Consider the following 19,589-nt stretch of genomic DNA (forward strand, 5'->3'; position numbering starts at 1 on the left):
AAATACTCATATGGAGTTTTCTTAAAAGTCTTCCTTTCCAATGTGTAGTGAGTACTCTATTTTATTTAAATTATACTTTAAAATTAGACCCAGTAGCATTTGCCATTCATGAATTTCTTTTAATTTTATATTTTGCATATGAGATGTAGTTTGATTTTAAGGAGCATGCAAATTTCAAAGGCACTGCTGTGCATATCCACCACATTCTTGTCTACATAATGGCTTATTGGGCTGGGCAGTCAACTCAGGCAACAGCAGCTGCCCTGGGACAGATGAGCACTCAGGTCGTGTGTGCAGCAAATGGCAGTGAGGCTTATGCACCACAAAAGAGATGGGCTCAAAGGGCACTAACTCGTCTGAAACTCGCCAGTTTTCATTGGGTAAACCAGGTGTAAATGTGCTGTATAACACCCATCCTTTCATGGCCAGTCACAGTGTCATAGCTCTTGTATTAGTCAAAGATTTCCAAAATGCAAAACGTCTATCATTCTTGTATTATTTGCTCTTGCATTAGTGAAAAATTTCCAAGATGCAAAATGTCTACCATTCTTCTATTTATTATTTCTGAGGCAAGATGCTTATAATTGTTAACAAAAGATGTGTTTTTCCTATGGAAAAATAATCTACTGTGAAGGTGAAAGATTTTTCAATGGGGTGACATCTATTGTATGTAAGTGAAATTTTCACACAATAAAATAGAGTTGTTAGAAGAAAGGTCCTTATGTAGCATCTATTTGAATCCCCTTGCTCTGAAGATGAAGAAACTGAAGTAGTGAAAGGTGAAATAATTAACCTAAGAACATACATAAAGATACCCATTAAATTGTGCTGAGTATTGTTATAACACGATTGTTATTTTTAAGGCATTATAGCATTATTGTAGATATTTTTCACACATAGAAGAAAAATAAGCTCTCCTCAAATTCCTGCACTCTTAATTATTTTGGAATATTTTTCTTTCAATTTTTTTCTACTTTAGTGTCAGATTTTCTAAGACTCCCATTTCCTATGATATATTCTTATTCAGATACCAAGCTCATTAAATGAAAGGATATTTGAAATAGCTACTAAAATGTTCTATGAATGAAATAATTTTGATTGGAAAAGTGTTGGTTTTCCAAGGTTCTCTATCCACCTGGTGTAGATAGTCTTTTGAACATGCTTTCCCATCATTAATTGAACATAGCTGGGTATAAGCACATCATCAGAGCTTTAAAACCAAAACTCCATCAGATCACTTATTTTATCACTGTTTCCACACTGGACCTCACTAATCTGACCAGATATTTGGTCAACACATAAGCTCAGTCCAGGCCACTGCGTCAGGAGGCTGTACTCATGATTAGAATCTGCATTGTTCTTTCTGGAGCGTATCTGCATCCATTCAGTTCTTTATTCCCCTCATTGATATTCTAGAAAGGGACTGTTGTGACCCTTTTCTAGGTGGCAGACCTGACACTCAGGGAATAGGAGTTTAACCATTGTAAATGTCTGGAACACACCTTCTGACTTCAAGGCATGAGTTTTACAATTTGACTGCCTCTACAATGAACCTGAAATTCATATTATTGGAATCCTTTAACCAGAGATAAGGCAAGGGAGCACGAGGAAGTTTCCTGAATTAAATATGAGGCTAGACTCGATGATCTCTAATGTGACTTCATCCTTTGAAAGCCGGTAGTTCTACATTGTTGTCCCTTCACATTGGTCCTGGTGCTTGGACGGTGGATGGACACAGAGTGGCCAAGACACAAAATATCCTGTCCATAAAGCTAAGACCCAGTGGGCCAGTTTCAGAGGAGTATCACATTTGAAGAACTGCAGCCCATGTAGGGGATTTAATTTTATTCAGGTCTCTCTCAACAATTCATGGGGGATCCAAGAGCAAAATCTACACCCAAATCTTTATAACTTCTCTTGTTCTGTTCTCTGCCACCCCCAATTAGTCAGAGATTTCTCACTCCCATGCCATGAGTACACTCTCTCCCATCCAGATGGTCCTGTTCCTGCCGCCTTAGTGTCGTTTTCCTATCATGACCCGTTTGACCAGTTTCATCTTCCCACCCCCATGAAGCTGCCTGGGAAATACATTCTTCTTTCCTACCTCTTTTCTCATCAGGCTTTGCATAAGCTTTTGCCCTTTCTGCGCTCAGAAATAAGGAAAAGAGGGAGAAATACAGAAAAGCAAAGCTGGCAATTCTGAAATTGTTATATACAGGCAGTGGATAAAGTCTGAACTCCTTACACATTAAAAATAGTGTGTCTTCTCATATAGAGGAAGCTATTGCCCCAAAGTTGTGTGTCATGCCTGAAGTGTCTGGGATCCCTGAGTGCCCATGGTGCCCAAGAGCTACGAATCTGCCACCATCAACACAGAGGGCACCTTCTGAATGGGCTATCTCTGCAGTGATGCTGCCAATGGAAGGTAATGGGGGAGAGAAATCCATCTGGATGAAATGGAAGCTGCTTTGTACCCTTAGGCTGGCATATGTGGCCCAACTTATGGTTAGCACTGGTGAGATTTTGATGTGTGGAGGGCAACCCATGTGCAGTGCAGCTGCATCTGTACCCACAGGGCAGAGGATGCAATCTAACTTCTCAGCTACTGTAGCCATGTGAATGGGCTCTGAAAATTTTCATTAACCGATGCATTAAGATAATAGAAAAATAATGATGCACACAGGACAATTGCTTTCATTAAAGTGTAGGAATTAAATCAGAACATCTTTTCTTCCACTCCCCTCTGTGTAGTTCAGAAAAGACTCTCAGGGGTTTTAAGCTCTCTCTCAGGTGGAAGAATGTTTAAATAAATTATATAACTTTAGTTCATTATCTCCCAATGCTTAGAGCTTTATACTTGTGATGAGATGGGTTTGTTTTCTGTTTTTTTTTTTTTTCCCCTTTCCCCCTACCTCCATCACTCCAGGCAGAGCTCCTGGGAATGTTTGGCAAAGTTAATAAAAAGATGGAAAAAAATCTTTGGTAGGGTGGCATAAAAGCATATCAGAGCTAAAGCTGGCAAACTTAGCTAGAGGAGGGGCTATTTGCCCTCTTAAAGCTCACGTCTGAAAAATCCGAAGGAAGTAAGGCTTCTTTAGCTAAGTGCCTGCCACTTCCTCTCCAGAATTGAGCCTAGAGTGATACTCAGAACCTGAAGATGCCGCACACACTTCTGGGATGCAGCCAGGGACCCTAGGGTGAAAAAATAGCTCAAATAAATCAAATAATCATGGTTGTGAGGTCAGGGAAGGAGACTGGAAAGAAAGGGAATGCCCACGTGTGTGCCCAGGTTGGAGTCTCTATGGAAGGATCAGGAAACTAGAACACATTTGCACTATCCTTTGGACTCTGAGTCAGCCAAATGTAAGGCCTCTTCTCATATGATGCACCATACCTAGTGCCCCAAATGGCATTACAACTAAATATAATGCAGTTACAAGTACTCAGTTGCAGAAACCTGTACTACATCAAAATGTTAAACGAGAAGTACAATTGTTTCCCTTAAAAGGGTCAGGGGGCCGGGTGCAGTGGCTCATACCTGTAATCCCAGAACTTCGAGAGGTTCAGGCGGGTGGATCATGAGGTCAGGAGTTCAAGACCAGCCTGGCCAACATGTCGAAACCCTGTCTATACTAAAAATACAAAAATTAGCTGGGTGTGGTGGTGCGTACCTGTAGTCCCAGCTACTAGGGAGGCTGAGGCAAGAGAATTGCTTGAATCTAGGAAACAGAGGTTGTAGTGAGCTGAGATAGCACCACTGCACTCCAGCCTGGGTGATACAGAGATTCTGTCTCAAAAAAGAGAAAAAGGGTCGGGGCAGTTGGATTAATATTTTAGAAGTCAGTGTTGGTGGTGGTCACACCACCTGTGACACACACACCTGTGATGGGGAGGCAACTGTGAGAGCTCTCAAATGGCTGTGCCACTCTGACACCTGTGAATGAATGAGAGAAGGACAGGAAAGGGGTTGGGCAGAAGTCTCAGGCTGCACTGCAGTTCCAAGCAAGTTTCAGGAAGACCAAGAGGGAGACCTTGAGCCAAAGTCTTGCATAAGAGGGGTCTTGCGTCTTGGAGGAATGACTGTCACCAAAAAAAATGCTGTCCTAAGGGAAGCCTCATAGCTTCCCCACCTACAGGTAAATCTGAAGAAATTTGCACTGAAGAATGACAGTTTCACCTCTACCTCCCCCATTAGAGATTCAGGCAGAACTAAATTTGGTGGTTGGATTCTACACTGCTGTGCTTGGAATAAACTGGGCAGTTTTGCTGATTTTCTTTCTTTGATGAACATTTAAAAAGAAGATCCCAACTGAGTTGCTTCCTTTTTTCTTTCTGATAATAGCCTTGAACAGTGGGAAGGAAAAGGCTGCGGATGCCTGAGTGCAGAACTAATTGAAAGTAGCCACTGAAACTAATAGTACTAATGGGGATGGAATATGAATCTCAGAATTCTAAGGAGTTTGGCCAAACTTTTGAAATGAGTGGTGCACACCTGCTGCATCTGCTTTCTCCACCCACCCACTTCCCTGTTCGTCGTAGTCTTTGATCTCTGTCCCTCTGCTGAAATTGGTCCCTAGGAGGTCACCAAAGCCATCCTGCACACTATGTTCACCAGTCTTTCCTTGCCCATCCTGGGTCTCCACCTCTCTGCCAGGTGCCACTGCAGATGGTCACCTCCCTCCCTTCCACTGCTATCTCCATGCATGATTTTCTGTTTGTTTGCAACTCTTGATAGCAAGAGTTTCTGTCTCCATTCACTTCTGATCTTCCTCTTATTCCCAAATAGAGAGATTCTCAATGCTCTGCCCTCAGCCTTGAGTGCTTAACAAGTGGTAGCTATTATGATTCTTCTTTAAAATTCAAAAGCTTCGATTTTCTTAAAACCAGTCCTAGTACATCCTAGTACGTGGGTAAGTACCTGGCCACACCTGGTTGGGGCTGTGAGTAGGGACAGCCCCTTTAGAGCATGTCATCTCCATTTTGCCATGGATCCTACCACCTGCTTTACTCACTTGTGTGGCTGCCTGTTCCATCAAGGCCATGGAATTTCTAACCATAGCCTTGCAATAAGTTTCTGTTTCTGTCTGTCTCTGTCTGTCTGTCTCTCTCTCTCTCTCTCTCTCTCCGCCCCCCACCCCTCGCTTCCTCTCTCTGTCTCTCTCTCTTTCTCTCTCTTTCTCCTTGATGCCCATAAACATCCTTCTCTGACCTGAGCACATCTTTCTGCAGGAGAGAAGATAGGGGCTGGCAGCTCCTCTCTACAGGTTCCTTCCAATTCTGTGCCTTTGTCCTAAAGGCAGCATCAGCAGTCTCTTCCTTTTTGATGAGGCGCATCAGAGGCGTTCGAACCAGAGCGACTCCATCTTGAGTGAGGGCTAGGAAAATGAGGTTGAGACTTGCTGGGCCGTCTTCCCAGAAACTGAGGTATTTCTAGCCTCTAGATGTTTACGGTTAAGGAAATAGATTGATAATGTTTGCTAAACAGACCTAGACTTGGAAGTGTCCTGATATCCCAATATCTTGAGAACAAAGGCATTTCTAGTTTTGCTTTAAATACTGATTCCTGGGAAATACAATAATTAAGAAAATCAGTCCTTTATCACAAACCCTTATAACAGAGCACATCTCCCCAAGATTTTATATTTATTTATTTATTTTGAGATGAAGTCTTGTTCTGTCACCCAGGCTGGAGTGCGGTTGTGCCATCTTGGCTCACTGCAGCCTCCGCCTCCTGGGTTCAAGCAATTCTCCTGCCTCAGCCTCCCAAGTAGCTGGGACTATAGGTGCGTACCACCACCATGCCCGGCTAATTTTTTGTATTTTTAGTAGAGACAAGGTTTCACCATGATGGCCAGGATGGTCTTGGTCTCCTGAACGCATGATCCACCTGCCCCAGCCTCCTAAAGTGCTGGGATTACAGGTGTGAGCCTCTGCACCTGGCCTAATCTTTTTCATCCTGTCTATAAACAAGCATTGTACTGACGGTGGACACATTGCCCCTCTTACTTTCGGGAATGTCCTGCTTTGTCTATCGAGTGATCCTTTTACCACTTTACTTTCCTAATAAACTTGCTTTCACTTTGCATTGTGGACTCTCCCTAAATTCTTATGCAAGATCCAAGAACCCTCTCTTGGGGTCTGGATTGGGATCCCTTTCCTGTAACAGGGGCAGACTTTTCTCTTTCCTCTTCTGATGTTTTACTAGCTCAATGTTAGAATTGCTGCCCCAGCTGTGAAGGACACTGAGCATTAACTAATGCAGGGACTCCCACCCCTCACACACAAAGATGAAAAGAAGTATCAAGGAGGAAGAGGAGGAAGAGATTCTGGAGCTAAGGCAGGAGATCAAATTCAAATGAGAGTTTACAATTCAGTGTACAGATTCCAGACTGAAGAACCCAGGCCCCTGCTAAAGCCCTAATTCCTCCTCAAACTTCCAGAGAGCCAGTCTCTGGGAGCCAATGCCAGACACAGAAAGTCTCATGCAATGAGGGAATGAGGGGCTTCTGTGTATTGCATAGGTTTTGCACTCTTAGGTGGATGGTTCATTTGCATTTAGGTGCATTCAGCTCCAAGTACCTTAGAACTTAAAGTATAATAAAGAAAAAGAGAGAAAGAAAGAGAGAGAGAGAGAAAGAAAAAGAAAGGAAGGATGGATGGAAGGAAGGATGGAAGGAAGGAAGGAAGGAAGGGGAAGGAAGGAAAGGAAAGAAGGGAAGGAAGAGAAGGAAGACAAGGAAGAGAAGGAAGGGAAGAAGGGAAGGAATGGAAGGAAGGAAGGAAGGAAGGAGAGAGCTAGCTGAGTCAGACTAGAGTTTTCATTCTAGTCTCACCACTTCCTTGTTTGTGATCTTGGGACATCCTTCAACTTTTCCAACTCATTATTTCTTTAGTGACAAGTGGGGATAATCCCACCTCCCAGGGCTCTTAGGAGTGCAATTTGATATGATAATAGGAAGATCTAGCACATACCACAAGCATAGTGTTACTAGCAGCAAATCCACATGGGTCTGCAGCAACCTCAGTTCTTCCCTCCTCAGAAGAAAGAATTCAACTGAATGGGCATGAGGCAGAGTGAGAGAACGAGGGAGGCAAGTTTCAGAGCAGGAGTGAAAGTTTATTAAAAGCTTTAGAGCAGGAATGAAAGGAAGGCATATACACTTGGAAGAGGGCCAAGCAGCCAACTTGAGAGATCAAGTGCCCGGTTTGACCTTTGACTCAGGGTTCTATAATATTGGCACACTTTTTGGAGCTTGCCTCTCTTCTCCCCCGATTTTTCCCTTGATGTGGGATATCCGCATGCACAGTGGCCTGCTAGCACTTGGGAGGGGCCGCTACAACCATTTACTGGAGTTGTATGATGCTCACTTGAGGCATTCTTCCCTTACCAGTTGAAGGCTCTTAGAAGGTCATATACCAGTTAAACTCCACCATTTTGCCTCTTAGTGTACACGCTTGAGTCCACTCACCCAACTCCCAAGATCTTATCAGGAAGCTGCTGATCACCAGTTTCAGGTTTTTTCTGTCTATTGGGAGACTGCCTTTCTGTAGTGCTGGCTGCGACCAATTATTATTTTAGAGAAACAGTGTAACAACCGCCTGACCATATTACTTGATGGTCGCCTGACATTCCTGATGCCTGTGGGAGGGAACCCTATCCTGCCCTTTTCATGCATGACTAGCTACCTACTATAACAATAGGAGGCAAACAACAGCCAGGATCATCCTGTACAGCTGCATAGGTTGTGCACTGTGCAATGCCAAGGGTGCCATTCACATTGTCTCTCCATAATCACACACAGCAGCGCCACCTGCAAATGTCAGTTCGCTTTATCTCCTTTCCCCTAATGACAGTAGCTAAAAGATAAACTGAAAAGATTAGAGAGAACAGCAAGGGGCACTTGGTAACTACATGACTGACACAGATGTAATAAAATAATGTGACCATCTTCTGCTTCCTCTACTTGACAAAAGGGGACCATCAACGTGTAATAAACATTTATGTACTAGGCACGCGAGGCTCACAATAGGCATTTCTGTCTCATTTCCGTAGAGCACAGTTCTTTATAGCCTGTGGTCCTGTTGTCTTCACCCCTGAGTGAAAGTAGAAAGCTGTTTCCATCCAAGAGCATATCACTGGCTTCAAGCCACCTCCTCCTAAACTCTTAGCCCGTGCCTTTTCCCCACATCTCACACTAAGTTCCCACATCACTGTAAAATCAAACTAAAATCTGGTCTGAGAAAGCCTTTGTACTCTCATTCTTGAGTTCTTATGGAGGAACTGTAACCTAACATAGGAGGCAGGCAAACTGAACACTAATGCAGGACTATGCTTCTATAAGCTAGCCGAGTCTCAGTCAATCCCAGCAGCCATGCTTGAGACACTCATAGGCAGTTAACTGTTCAAACATGTGCAAAGGAGGTTAATGCAGAACTGTAACCAATCCAGCTGTTTCTGGACCTCACTTTTGTTTTCTGCATGCTACTTTTTTTTCCCTCTGTCCATAAATTTGCTCTGACCATGTGGCAAGTGCTAGAATCTCTCTGAATCTGCTGTGATTCTGATGGCTGCCTGATTCATGAATCCTTTTCTTTCTCTTGCTTAAACTCTGTTATATTTAATTTATTTAAAGTTTTTCTTTTAACACTGTGAATCTGGTCCATCAGTCCTTAGGGGACGGTCCTTTGGTATTTAGTGATAAGAGAGTTTTGGGGGTCATGAGGGTAGCCCCAGCTATAGAATCTCAGCATCAGGGCAGCCTTCAGAACTCAGTACTGCCCCACCTGTCCACGCCTCTCATCAGCCTCACCCTCTGCACTTTGCTCACATTTCCCCCTAAAGCTTTCCTTGTGGCAGGAGATTCTTGATGTCAAGATCTTCCTACTGGACATCAGTCAGATGTGTGAAAACTGAAAATACATAATATATTTTAGAAGAAGACTTCTGTTCTCTGAGAGACAAATTATGAAAATTCTTACTAGCCCTTTAAGGCATAGAAAATTATGTTGTCAATATATTGCCTTCTATTTTATACATGTTCTTCAAAATCAGACTGTTAACATGCTATTGCTTTTCAACTTTGCTTCAATTGTATGCATTTACAAGACCAGTAATTTTTACCATTAATATCAGCCCTCCAGTTTTCATTTTTACTGATTTTTATGTAACAATTTTAAAATGCAATAAACTGCATAAGTACACACTGATGTTGAAAGACAGCACCCGAATCCAACTGGTAGCTGACAGGTAGCCACCATCCAATTCCCCAAAATGTTTCCTAGCCAGCTGATGTACAAGAGTCCCGATTGGGGTTTGAATGCCAAATATCTAAAAGATAAGGGCTGAGCACACTGATAACTAATATCAAACTGGAAAAACAACAGGGTCAACGGCTGTCTCGAACTCCAAGTCCATTAGACGGGGTGAGCCTCAGACACTAAGGGCCTTGTGGGGGAAAAGCAAGCAACTGCTTTGGTCTGTTCCATGCATCTATCTTCTCTGGGTTCGCACTGCAGAAATCTATAAGGCTGAGGTCCTGTGGTCAAGGTAGGACCAGTACTCTGGGCCTGGCCCTGCTGGGTTTTGTCACCCACTTCTAGACAACTGCAGGGTAAGGCTGTTTTCTGCCAGACACCATTACTGGAGGGCTCCAGACCTCGAGAAATGTGTAATTAAGAAACTCATAATCATCCTACCCCTTCCTTGCTGCTCTCACCCCCAAAGATTCCTGCTGAGGGGTTAGTAGATCACTCAGAAGACAATGGAGAGGCACTGACAGGGTTTAAGGCAGGGAACCACAAACCTAGATTTGCATTTTGAAAAGATAAGTCAGGGAACATCATACATCTACACGGTCCTTGGGGGGGAAATGCTAGAGCTGAGAATGGATTCCATATTAGATCAGAACGATGTTTCCTCTCATCTTGCCAGGAACTGAACTTTGTCTTCTCCATGCATCAAACTCTTAGATGGGATGCTCCAATGGTGGACACACACAGTGTATTTGCTGCTGTTGTTGTTGAGTTAGACACTTAGAGGATTGAATTGGTAACATCACTTTCTCTTTTTACCAACTTGTTTTCATTGATGTTACCTTGTACTCTATTCCTCCCCAACCCATGTAGCTCTGTCCACCCTAATTTTCCCCAAGATGTCCTGACCAAGTGGGAACAAAAGGGATCAACTGTAGCACTTTCAGTCTCTCTTGGGTGAGAGAGAGTAGAAGGTAGCAGAGTGGAGTGGGAAGAACTCTGAACATGAAGTCCAAATATCTGAGATTTCCTCTGTTCTGCCTCTTCCTTTTCATGTGACCTGGGGTCACGCCTCCATTAGCTTACCTGTAAAGGAAGACCAGGTCACCTTGCACATCCTGTAGCAGGGAGTCTATCATTCTGCAGTTGGTTCACTGTGCTACTTGCTGGGGATATGGCAGGAACAAGAATGATAATCCTTGCTTTCATGCTGCGCTGGCTTCTTCTGAATTTATTTGACTTGGTTATTCAAATGAGTTTCAGCTGCCTCTGAAAGAAAACAAGCATCTTCCCGAAATGTGTTGGCCCTTCTCCAGAAGTTATGCAAATGACAGAGATGCTGGTTTATTAGAAGCAAAGAAAGAGGCTCTCTTCCCTGGGCAGCCTTCAGTGGTGGGAATCCCTAGTGCCTCTGCTAGCTGGGCAAAGGAGCCCATGAATGCTGAGAACTTGGTCACAGGGTTTGAACCAAGGTAAAAACACTCACTCTGGTGCATCAGGGGTGACCTGGGATTGGGCGCGGAGCTTTGCCCTCACTGAGCTCTAGCAAGGAAGGGTGGGGCCCAAACCATGGCTTTGCTTAGCTTCCTACCTGGTAATTTATCAAGCACCAGATGATGCAATATTATATAGCCATTAAAAATAATAAAGAGATGTGCATCCATTTATAGAGAAAAATCTTCACAATATGCCAGTAAATAAAAAGTGAACTATAAAAACAGAAGATACAATAAAATCCCATTTTGATTATACACTGTCTATATAAGATATATAAAATAGCTAATATTTATTGAAGACTTACTGAATACCAGCCATTAAGACTTTATACATACTATCTCATTTGATCATCCAAAAATGCTGTACAGAGGTACAATTTAAAATCCCAATTACACAGATAAGAAAACAGAATCAAAAGAAGCTTAAGTGAATTTTCAAAATCAAAGAGTCAATAAGCGATAAAACTAAGCTATAAATCCAGTCACTCTGACTTGGGCCCCTAGGCTTTTAGCTATCTGGTGGTACTATATAGGCCTCTGGAAAGTTTAGAGCAAAGTACTGATATTGGTTATTTCTTGAAATCGGTCATTTTCTTCTTTTAGTTTATCTGTGATACAAATATTATGAAGATAATATGCATATATTTATGCACTAAATATCTTACATTGGGAAAAAACAATTAATCTCAATTAGAAAAAACACAATTAAAAAGGTAATTAGAAGGAACGCAATCGGAAGAAAGACTTTTGTAAATCTTTATTTCTGTCTATTGAGTTCTTGAATGTATTTCACAGGCCAGTCTGCAGTACTATTTGTCTGCCTGTAATCTTTTTAAATACTCCAAGGTCTAATTGTTTAGTTGCTTAATGAAACTGATTCCCTTTGAGGTTCCCTAACAAGCTTAATAATGCCTTTCAAAAAGAGCTGAGTAACCAGTTAAATGGAATTACATAGGCATGACTATTTGCTGCTTAAGTCAACTGTGATATTCTCAGATTTCATAATTGGTTATGCAATTGCTAACTCTAGGGCAAATGAACATCTCATACTTCCTAGTTTGTTGGTATAAAAGAAAATCATTTAAAACTTTGCTTTCTGATATGTATTTCATGGTGAGATGTTAGAAAATATACATTTTCAAATGCTGAACACACTTTTATAAAAAGTCATGCTGACCATTGGAAAATTAGCTGGTATATACAGTTTCATCATTTTAGCAGTTCAATTAATCTCAGTTTCACAGCATAGAGTGGGATGGAGAGGAGGAAAATCCATATGATGCCTTGGGCACAGTCTCTGAATTTGAAGCAGCATGGACTTTCTCCAGATGACAGGTAGATGCCTAGTGAATGCATCAGTGCTATGACTCCCCAGAACGTTATCATTTGGGGAGTTTCTGTTCAGTCCTCCAGATCTCCAGGGCCACTAACCAACAGCCATTTGCTTGTGTTCAGGCCTAGGGCTTAGATCTAAGGGTAACAGCATCATCCTTGGGCACGTACAGTCAAAGATGGGGAGTTTTTATTCCTTGGTGGCTCTGGCTCATTTATCTTTAGAGTTTATTGCCAGTGATAAAGAAGTCTTACATATCCTTAAATATGATGTTGTGACATGAAAACATGAGATTCTCAATATTAATGCTCTCTGGCATAGCAATTGCCTTATTAATGCTGGTGGAGATCTGGTTTCCCCAAAGGAGAAGATGGTCCAATAATAATACAGTCATCCCCAATATTAATGGGGAATTGGTTTCAGGACCCCCCAGTGCCAGACACCAAAATCCACGGATGCTTAAGTCTCTGATACAAAGTGGCATAGTATTTGGATAGAATCTACACACTTCCTTCTGTATACTTTAAATCATCTCTAGATTACTTACAATACCTAAATACTATGTAAATAGTTGTTATATGGGTTTTCTTATTTGTATTTTTGTTGTATTGCTATTTTTAATTTTTTCTAGTATTTTTGATCTGTAGTTGGTTGAATCCATAGGTGTGGGACCCAGGGATTCCGGGGTCGGGCTACAGTTACAATCATAGCTCCACTGTAGCAGGCATCACAGCCTGCGGCAGACTAGCTGGGTGTACGTGTGGGCCACAGCTTTGATAACAGTCATAGAGCCACAGTAATGAATTCCTGCTGTGGCCACATACTCATAAGCTCTTGACATGCACCATTTCCCTAAATCCATCCCTATCACCCTAGGAGGCAGATCCTCTTATACCCATTTACCCATGAGGAAATGGAGGCTCTGAGAGGCAAAGTCACTTGCTCAACATTACAAAAGCTGCTGTAGAGGGGCAGTGCTGAGGCTTACAGCCATACCTACCTAGCCCCAAAGCCCCTGTGGGTTGAATCTCTGTGCCATATTTTATCAACACAGCACAATTTTCAATGTGGAAGATACCTAGGTGGGGAGTCCTGCATCCTGACTGATGAGGGGTGGGGGAAGGAAGCCTCAATCACAGCAGCAAACCAGGGAAGTTTATTTCTAGTGTATTGCACCCCACCCCCACCACCCAGTACAGTGCTGGGGAGAAGCCACGTGCAGACTGTCACCCTTGACTTTGAAAGGCCCAGCTGCCATCTGTAGAAGAGGAACTCCAAGCAAAACGACAACTGTCTTTCCAATTCTACCACAGATGCCATTTCACTCTTGCAAAAAACTGTGTTTATTTCCAGAGATACCTTTGAAACTTAAAATAGACAATAACCCTTGCTTAGTCAACTTGTGGCTGCCTCCTCGTCTCCTAACGGTGAATTCCAAAAGCAGCAGACAACCCCAGGTCTGGTAAGAGGAGAATGAGACCAGTGGGGGAGCTCAGCCAGGCTGAAAGGATAAAGTGATTGGAACTAAAAGGGCTAAAGACAGGCCAGCAGGAGAAGGGACTCCAGAGAGAAGGGAGAAGCTAGGGAACATCAGGATGAACCCCAAACCTAGTGATGCCCCTTCTATGCTCAAATCCTCTCTCCTCAAACACAAGCTTCCAGTAGCACAGCTAGCCCCCAGCTCTACCAGCACTGGGCCCTCCCCTTTCAAGACCAGACTATACAAGGCCCAGGATTCAGGCCGAGTTAGCTCTGACTCTGATAGCGCCCCATGCCTCATGTCCCTTGAACATCGGTTGCTCTGGCACCCACCATTAGATCCGATTATCCAAGATTGTGGATTCAATTCCTCTTGTGCCCCCTTGCTGCAATTCATTTGATGTGACTCTCCAGACATTTTGTGCTAACTTGCTATGAGTTAGGCTTTGTGCTGCGTCCTGCGAAGGATCAAAGGAGTTGAGTCCTGGCTCTGCTACTGGAGAGCTCTGAGAAAGTTCCCTAACAACTCCCCTCCTTTTCTGTAAAATGAGTATACTATACCCACCCTGCTGGGCTCTTGGGATGTCATCATCATTAAATATATTAAGGCACCAAGCTCAGCTTGGAGGTCATTGGGACTTTGCTAGGTGGTATGAAATGGAGGAAAATGACCCCAGTTAAAGGCTCACCTGCAACTAAGGCATAGCTGCAGGAGCATGGGGCGTATATCCGGAGAACGTGCAACAGCAGGCAGTAGCGTATGGACAGAGGTTGGAGGAAATGTGAGAGAATAGGATAAAAAGGTAAGTGTGGAGCAATGGTTCCACCATGGTGCCCTGGTGACTTGTACCTAATCAGACAAGCTACCTCTTGAATGACTTGGCACAATGCCTGTGCTCCTCCAAGGACAAGAGGCTTGTAAGAGTTGCTGTGAAGGCATCTCCCACTCATCTTCCTCTCTCCTTGGGAGGCTGTCATGAGTTAGTCTCTCAAAGTCTTCAGGGTGCTGACAAGGTTTGGCACTTTCTGCCCTGTTTCCCCCACTCCAAAAGTAGAGCTGCAGAACATGAAACTGTTCAGCCAAAATCTGCAAGTGTCCCAGCTCATGGTGTAGTCATCCGATCCCTTCCATTTCAGTGTTGCCCAGTTGGGTGTTTGGGAAAGATCATGGGAAACTGGCCCCCCTTTTCACTGTCTATATAAAAATAATAAACTGTCTAAATCTGTAAGTGGTTCACTGTCTATTACCAGCCGAATTAGCCAGGCTTTGGCCTTGGCTTTGTTTTGTCTCACATGCATGAGCTTGGCAACAAGTACATGTTGAACTGTAGAGATGGAATATTAGGGTGAGAATGTATTTTTGAGGTTTTTGAGCTATATCATCCTTTTGGACTTCTGACCTTTTGCCTTCTATTTTCATAGCTAACCCTGGGATGACTGGCCCCTGACACTTGAGCCATCCCATCTTCTGTCGTAGGTTGCCCCATCCATCCCGTCAATGAGCCTGACCTTGAGGACCACTGATACAGGAGCAGTCAATAGAAATTAATTGCTAAATATCCAGAAAATCTCAAATGGTATTTAATATGTAGTTCATCAAAGGTAAAAGTTCCTTAAGTTTTCATCCAGAAAAGTTATTTATAAGGGATGAATGTATAAATACGTTGTATGCAAATATTATATTCAAGGGCAAGACCATGAAAACAGTTTAAGAATCCAACGACAGGGAATTGGATAAAGACATCGGAGTGCACTTGTCAAAACACAGCTATCAAGAATGATGATGTTGAACAATAGTTTAGCAATATAATTGTCTAGTACCATGGGGAGTCAGATTTTACCCAACTTATAAGTTAACAACTCTGCCATAGCTTCATGAAAGAAGACACAAGACCCCTGGGTCAGGAACAGAGGTCTCTAATACTCACAGCAATATCAGGAGTCGGAATTTCAGGGTATTTTTTTCCCTGCCAGTTTCTCAAGTCCCAGTTCCCACAAAGTGACAAGAAAGAGCCAGGTAACACTAGCACTGCCATCAGTGGCTGTATTACAGAACAGGAACTCCAAGCTTAGGAAACCCAAATCTTTTATAGTTAACAATAAACACATCTGCCATTGTTCTGAAGGGGTATGCTATCCCTATCTTCCACACCCGTTCACTATATAAATATCCATGAAAAGATAGACAGGAAAATAGGTGGAGAGTGCCTCTGCTCACAAGACGTGCAGAAATGTGAGAGGCTCATGGAGAATTGTTTCCCTACAATGACAAAATGCTGACAATATATTGTTATGTAAAATAAAGCAGGCATTTTCACCTCATTTTCATGAAATATATGTGCATTTATATAGATATTTAGAAAAGTATGAAAGGACATTCATTCATCCAGATATCAATAGAAGAGTTTATTATTTTTTGTTAGTTGTAAGTTCAAACTTTTCTAGTGAACATAGATTACTTGTGAAATTATTTTTAATTATTATTTTTTTTTGAGATGGAGTCTTGCTCTGTCACTCAGGCTTGAGTGCAGTGGCATGATCTCAGATCACTGCAACATCTGCCTTCTGGGTTCAAGCAATTCTCCTGCCTCAGCCTCCTGAGTGGCTGGGATTACAGGTGCATGCCATCACACCCAGCTAATTTTTGTATTTTTAGTAGAGACAGGATTTCACCATGTTGGTCAGGCTGGTCTCGAACTCCTGACCTCATGATCTGCCCACCTTGGCCTCCCAAGGTGCTAGGATTACAGGCGTGAGCCACTGCACCCTTCCTAAATGTCAATTAATAACTGAGGGAGCCCTTAAAACACCCCTGCTGACTTCCGCATGGGTGTGTAAAATAGAATCTGCTCACGTCTTAGAGGAGATAAGTGAATGCTTAACGTTTTTAGGAGAGACCTGCCTTTTGACATGGAAGCTGTAGCACCATTGACAAGAGCATACCTCCTTCAACTATGCAAACCACATTCACATCAGAGCTGCCTACAAATGATTATTTTCCATAATGCTCTGCTCCCTCCTGCCTGCCTCAGTGGCAAGTGTGAGTCAGGAAGTGTATCCAAGGCATCCCTCGCTTTTACTCATTTTTGCCAAATGCAGTGCAAGTGTATAGACTCTTTTTCATATTTATGTTGGCTGCAGAGCATAAATCTGAATAGGTTCTCCAAAGTAAGCTTTTTCTGCATGCATTTGCTCCCAATAAGTATTATGAATTGCTTTATAGTAATCATTATGCTTTTCCATATTTTTTACGGTTAGTCTGTGCTATAAACTTGTTTGGTTTAATGATTTGGGTGCTCTTTCTCTCTCTCTCTCTCACACACACATACACACACACACACACACACACACACACTATACAACACACAGTTTCTTCTGTTTAAACAGGGATAGTGATTACCTTACAGATTGTGATTAGGATCAGATAAACTATAAGTAAAGCCCTGTGGGATAATCTGTGGGACAAAACTGTAACACAATTTCAAATTTTCTGCAACAAGTAAACAGTATTTTATAACTGACAAAACTAAAAATGAACTTTAACTTAAAATTTCTTATTACACAATTGACAATTCAATTAACTTTCCAATATTAGTGTCTCTGTGTGTATATGTGTACACAAACATATACAAGTTATTTAACTTAAAAGTATATTTTCTAATAGCTATTTAAGAGCCATCAAACTTTCCAAAAAAAGAGATAGCTTTTTAAAACAAGTATTTCACCTTATGATAATTACTTCCATAAATTGATAATTTAACCGGTTAATTATTAAATCTATTGCTGACAGGACGAAGCAGCATTAGGAGAGGGTATTTATCATTTGCCTGGGGCTGTCTCATAACTTAGTTGAGATTCTTTTGGTTGCGAGTATCACAAACCCACTTCAAATTAGCTTACGCTCAGGTAAAATTTGCTGGAAGGATCCTGAGGCAGTAGCTCTGAAAGTCAAAGAAAAAGTCAAATAACTCATGATCAGGAAAAGGAAGCATGCAGTAGGAACCTCTAGGGCCCAAGGTTGTGGATTTTTCTTCTAGAGACTTGATACCCACATTGCTCAGCAATACTTTCTCATTTGCTTTTTCTCTTGACCTTAATTCTGGAGAGAGAGGAATTGAGTTGTCCAGCTTGGGTCAGGTGTCCACAAGTCCACACCTGTTGTAAGCACCTATGGCTGAGAGGTCAGAGTCACATTACAGAAGTATGGCTGCTGGGGCCCAGGCCCATGCGTGTGCGTGTGTTGTATATATGCATTTATCTGTGTGTGGCAGGGAGTGCAAAGGTGGATGGGGTGACACTCAGGGATCTGTGGCTGGACTGGCATCCCGAAAGCTCTTCTCTACACGTTTTTGCTTCAGAGGGATAGACATTTCCATTCCTCTTACATTTTTATAACATTGTTAGATCGCTTCCTCACTCTGGATTTTGGTGTTCTAACCAGAAGTTCATAGGCAATATCTAAATGCCCTTCGAGCTTCCACAATGCACATTAATACTTCATCTAGCAACTTGGAGAGCCCATCTCAGTAGAAAATTCCCCTGGTTTCACTTGGAAACACCCACTGCCCTTAGTAATGGAACTGCCAAGAATGAATCATGCTCAAATTTGTCCTTTTAGCAGAATAATGCTGCCCTCTGACACCAGCTGAATAGGTTTTTATCTTTTGGGGAAGTACATTTTCTTCCTCCATGCAGTTTCATTAGTATTTGTGAACTGAGTCCCCATGCTTTGCCTGCATGCCTATGCCAGGCCCTCACTGCTGTCCACTCCCCTTAATTCACTAATCATCTGCACACCAGGGGCTGGAGGAAGATGGAACTTAGCCCTGACTGGGGGCAGGGACCTGGTTGTGAACCCTTGGCCTAATGGAGACTTGGCCAAGTAGTATCAACTGTCAGGACTTTTATTTCCTGATCTGTAAACTGGAATGAGAATCCCTTTTTTTTTTTTTTTTTTTTTTTGAGACAGTGCTCTGTCACCCAGGCTGGAGTGCAGTGGTGCAATCTCTGCTCACAGCAAGCTCCGCCTCCTGGGTTCATGCCATTCTCCATTCTCAGCCTACCGAGTAGCTGGGACTACAGGTGCCCACCACCACGCCTGGCTAATTTCTTTTTGTAGTTTTAGTAGAGACGGGGTTTCACTGTGTTAGTCAGGATGATCTCGATCTCCAGGACCTCATGATCTGTCCGCCTTGGCCTCCCAAAGTGCTGGGATTACAGGCATGAGCCACTGTGTCTGGCCTAGAATCCCCCTCCGCCTTTTTTTTTTCTTTTTTTTTTGAGATGGAGTTTCGCTCTTTTTGCCCAGGCTGGAGTGCAATGGCGCGATCTCGGCTCACCGCAACCTCCACCTCCTGGGTTCAAGCGATTCTCCTGCCTCAGCCTCCCGAGTAGCTGGGATTACAGGCATGTGCCACCATGCCTGGCTAATTTTGTATTTTTAGTAGAGATGAGGTTTCTCTCCATGTTGGTCAGGCTGGTCTTGAACTCCCGACCTCAGATGATCCACCCGCCTCGGCCTCCCAAAGTGCTGGGATTACAGGCGTAAGCCACCGCACCCAGCCCAGAATCTCCATTTTATCCAAAGAGCTGAGAGAAGGCAGTGGGGGTAGTGAGTGTGAATGTAGTTTGGATGCTGTAAAGTTCTATGTAAATATTAAGTATATTCTCCATTAAAAAATCCACCAACCTCATTCTCTTGGGTGTGTTAAATCACATACATTCATGTTTCCAGTTAACCAGAGACCCCACTTTTCCCAAACCATGTGGCAGAGGAATAAAATCTGTAATTATTTTGTTTAAGCTACTTCTTTCATTTTAGAAACTGAAATCATCAGAGGAAATAAATATTCTGTGATATTCACATATACTTCTATGAGAGTAATTAGGAGAATCTTTGGCAAAGTTACATATAAAATATCCCCAGGAGATTCATTTTCTATTAAACCATTCAATAAAAATGAAAAACAGTCCTCCCAACTCTACTCCCACCTAATTCCCTCAAGATCCCAAATCCTTGTAGTTTTATC

General features: G+C 42.7%; 1 long non-coding RNA gene across 1 annotated transcript in view; it reads left to right on the top strand.

The window, feature by feature from the left end:
- Positions 1 to 16,843, top strand: part of LOC117065772 — a 91,093-nt gene extending 74,250 nt beyond the window's left edge. Inside the window, exons 2-3 of the long non-coding RNA XR_004430034.1 lie at positions 2,276 to 2,425; positions 14,983 to 16,843. This is a non-coding gene — a long non-coding RNA (uncharacterized LOC117065772). The remainder of the gene's footprint in view (positions 1 to 2,275; positions 2,426 to 14,982) is intronic.
- Positions 16,844 to 19,589: the final 2,746 nt, after the last annotated feature.

Source organism: Trachypithecus francoisi, unplaced genomic scaffold (genome assembly GCF_009764315.1).
Source record: "Trachypithecus francoisi isolate TF-2019V2 unplaced genomic scaffold, Tfra_2.0 Contig01579, whole genome shotgun sequence".
NCBI lineage: Eukaryota > Metazoa > Chordata > Mammalia > Primates > Cercopithecidae > Trachypithecus > Trachypithecus francoisi.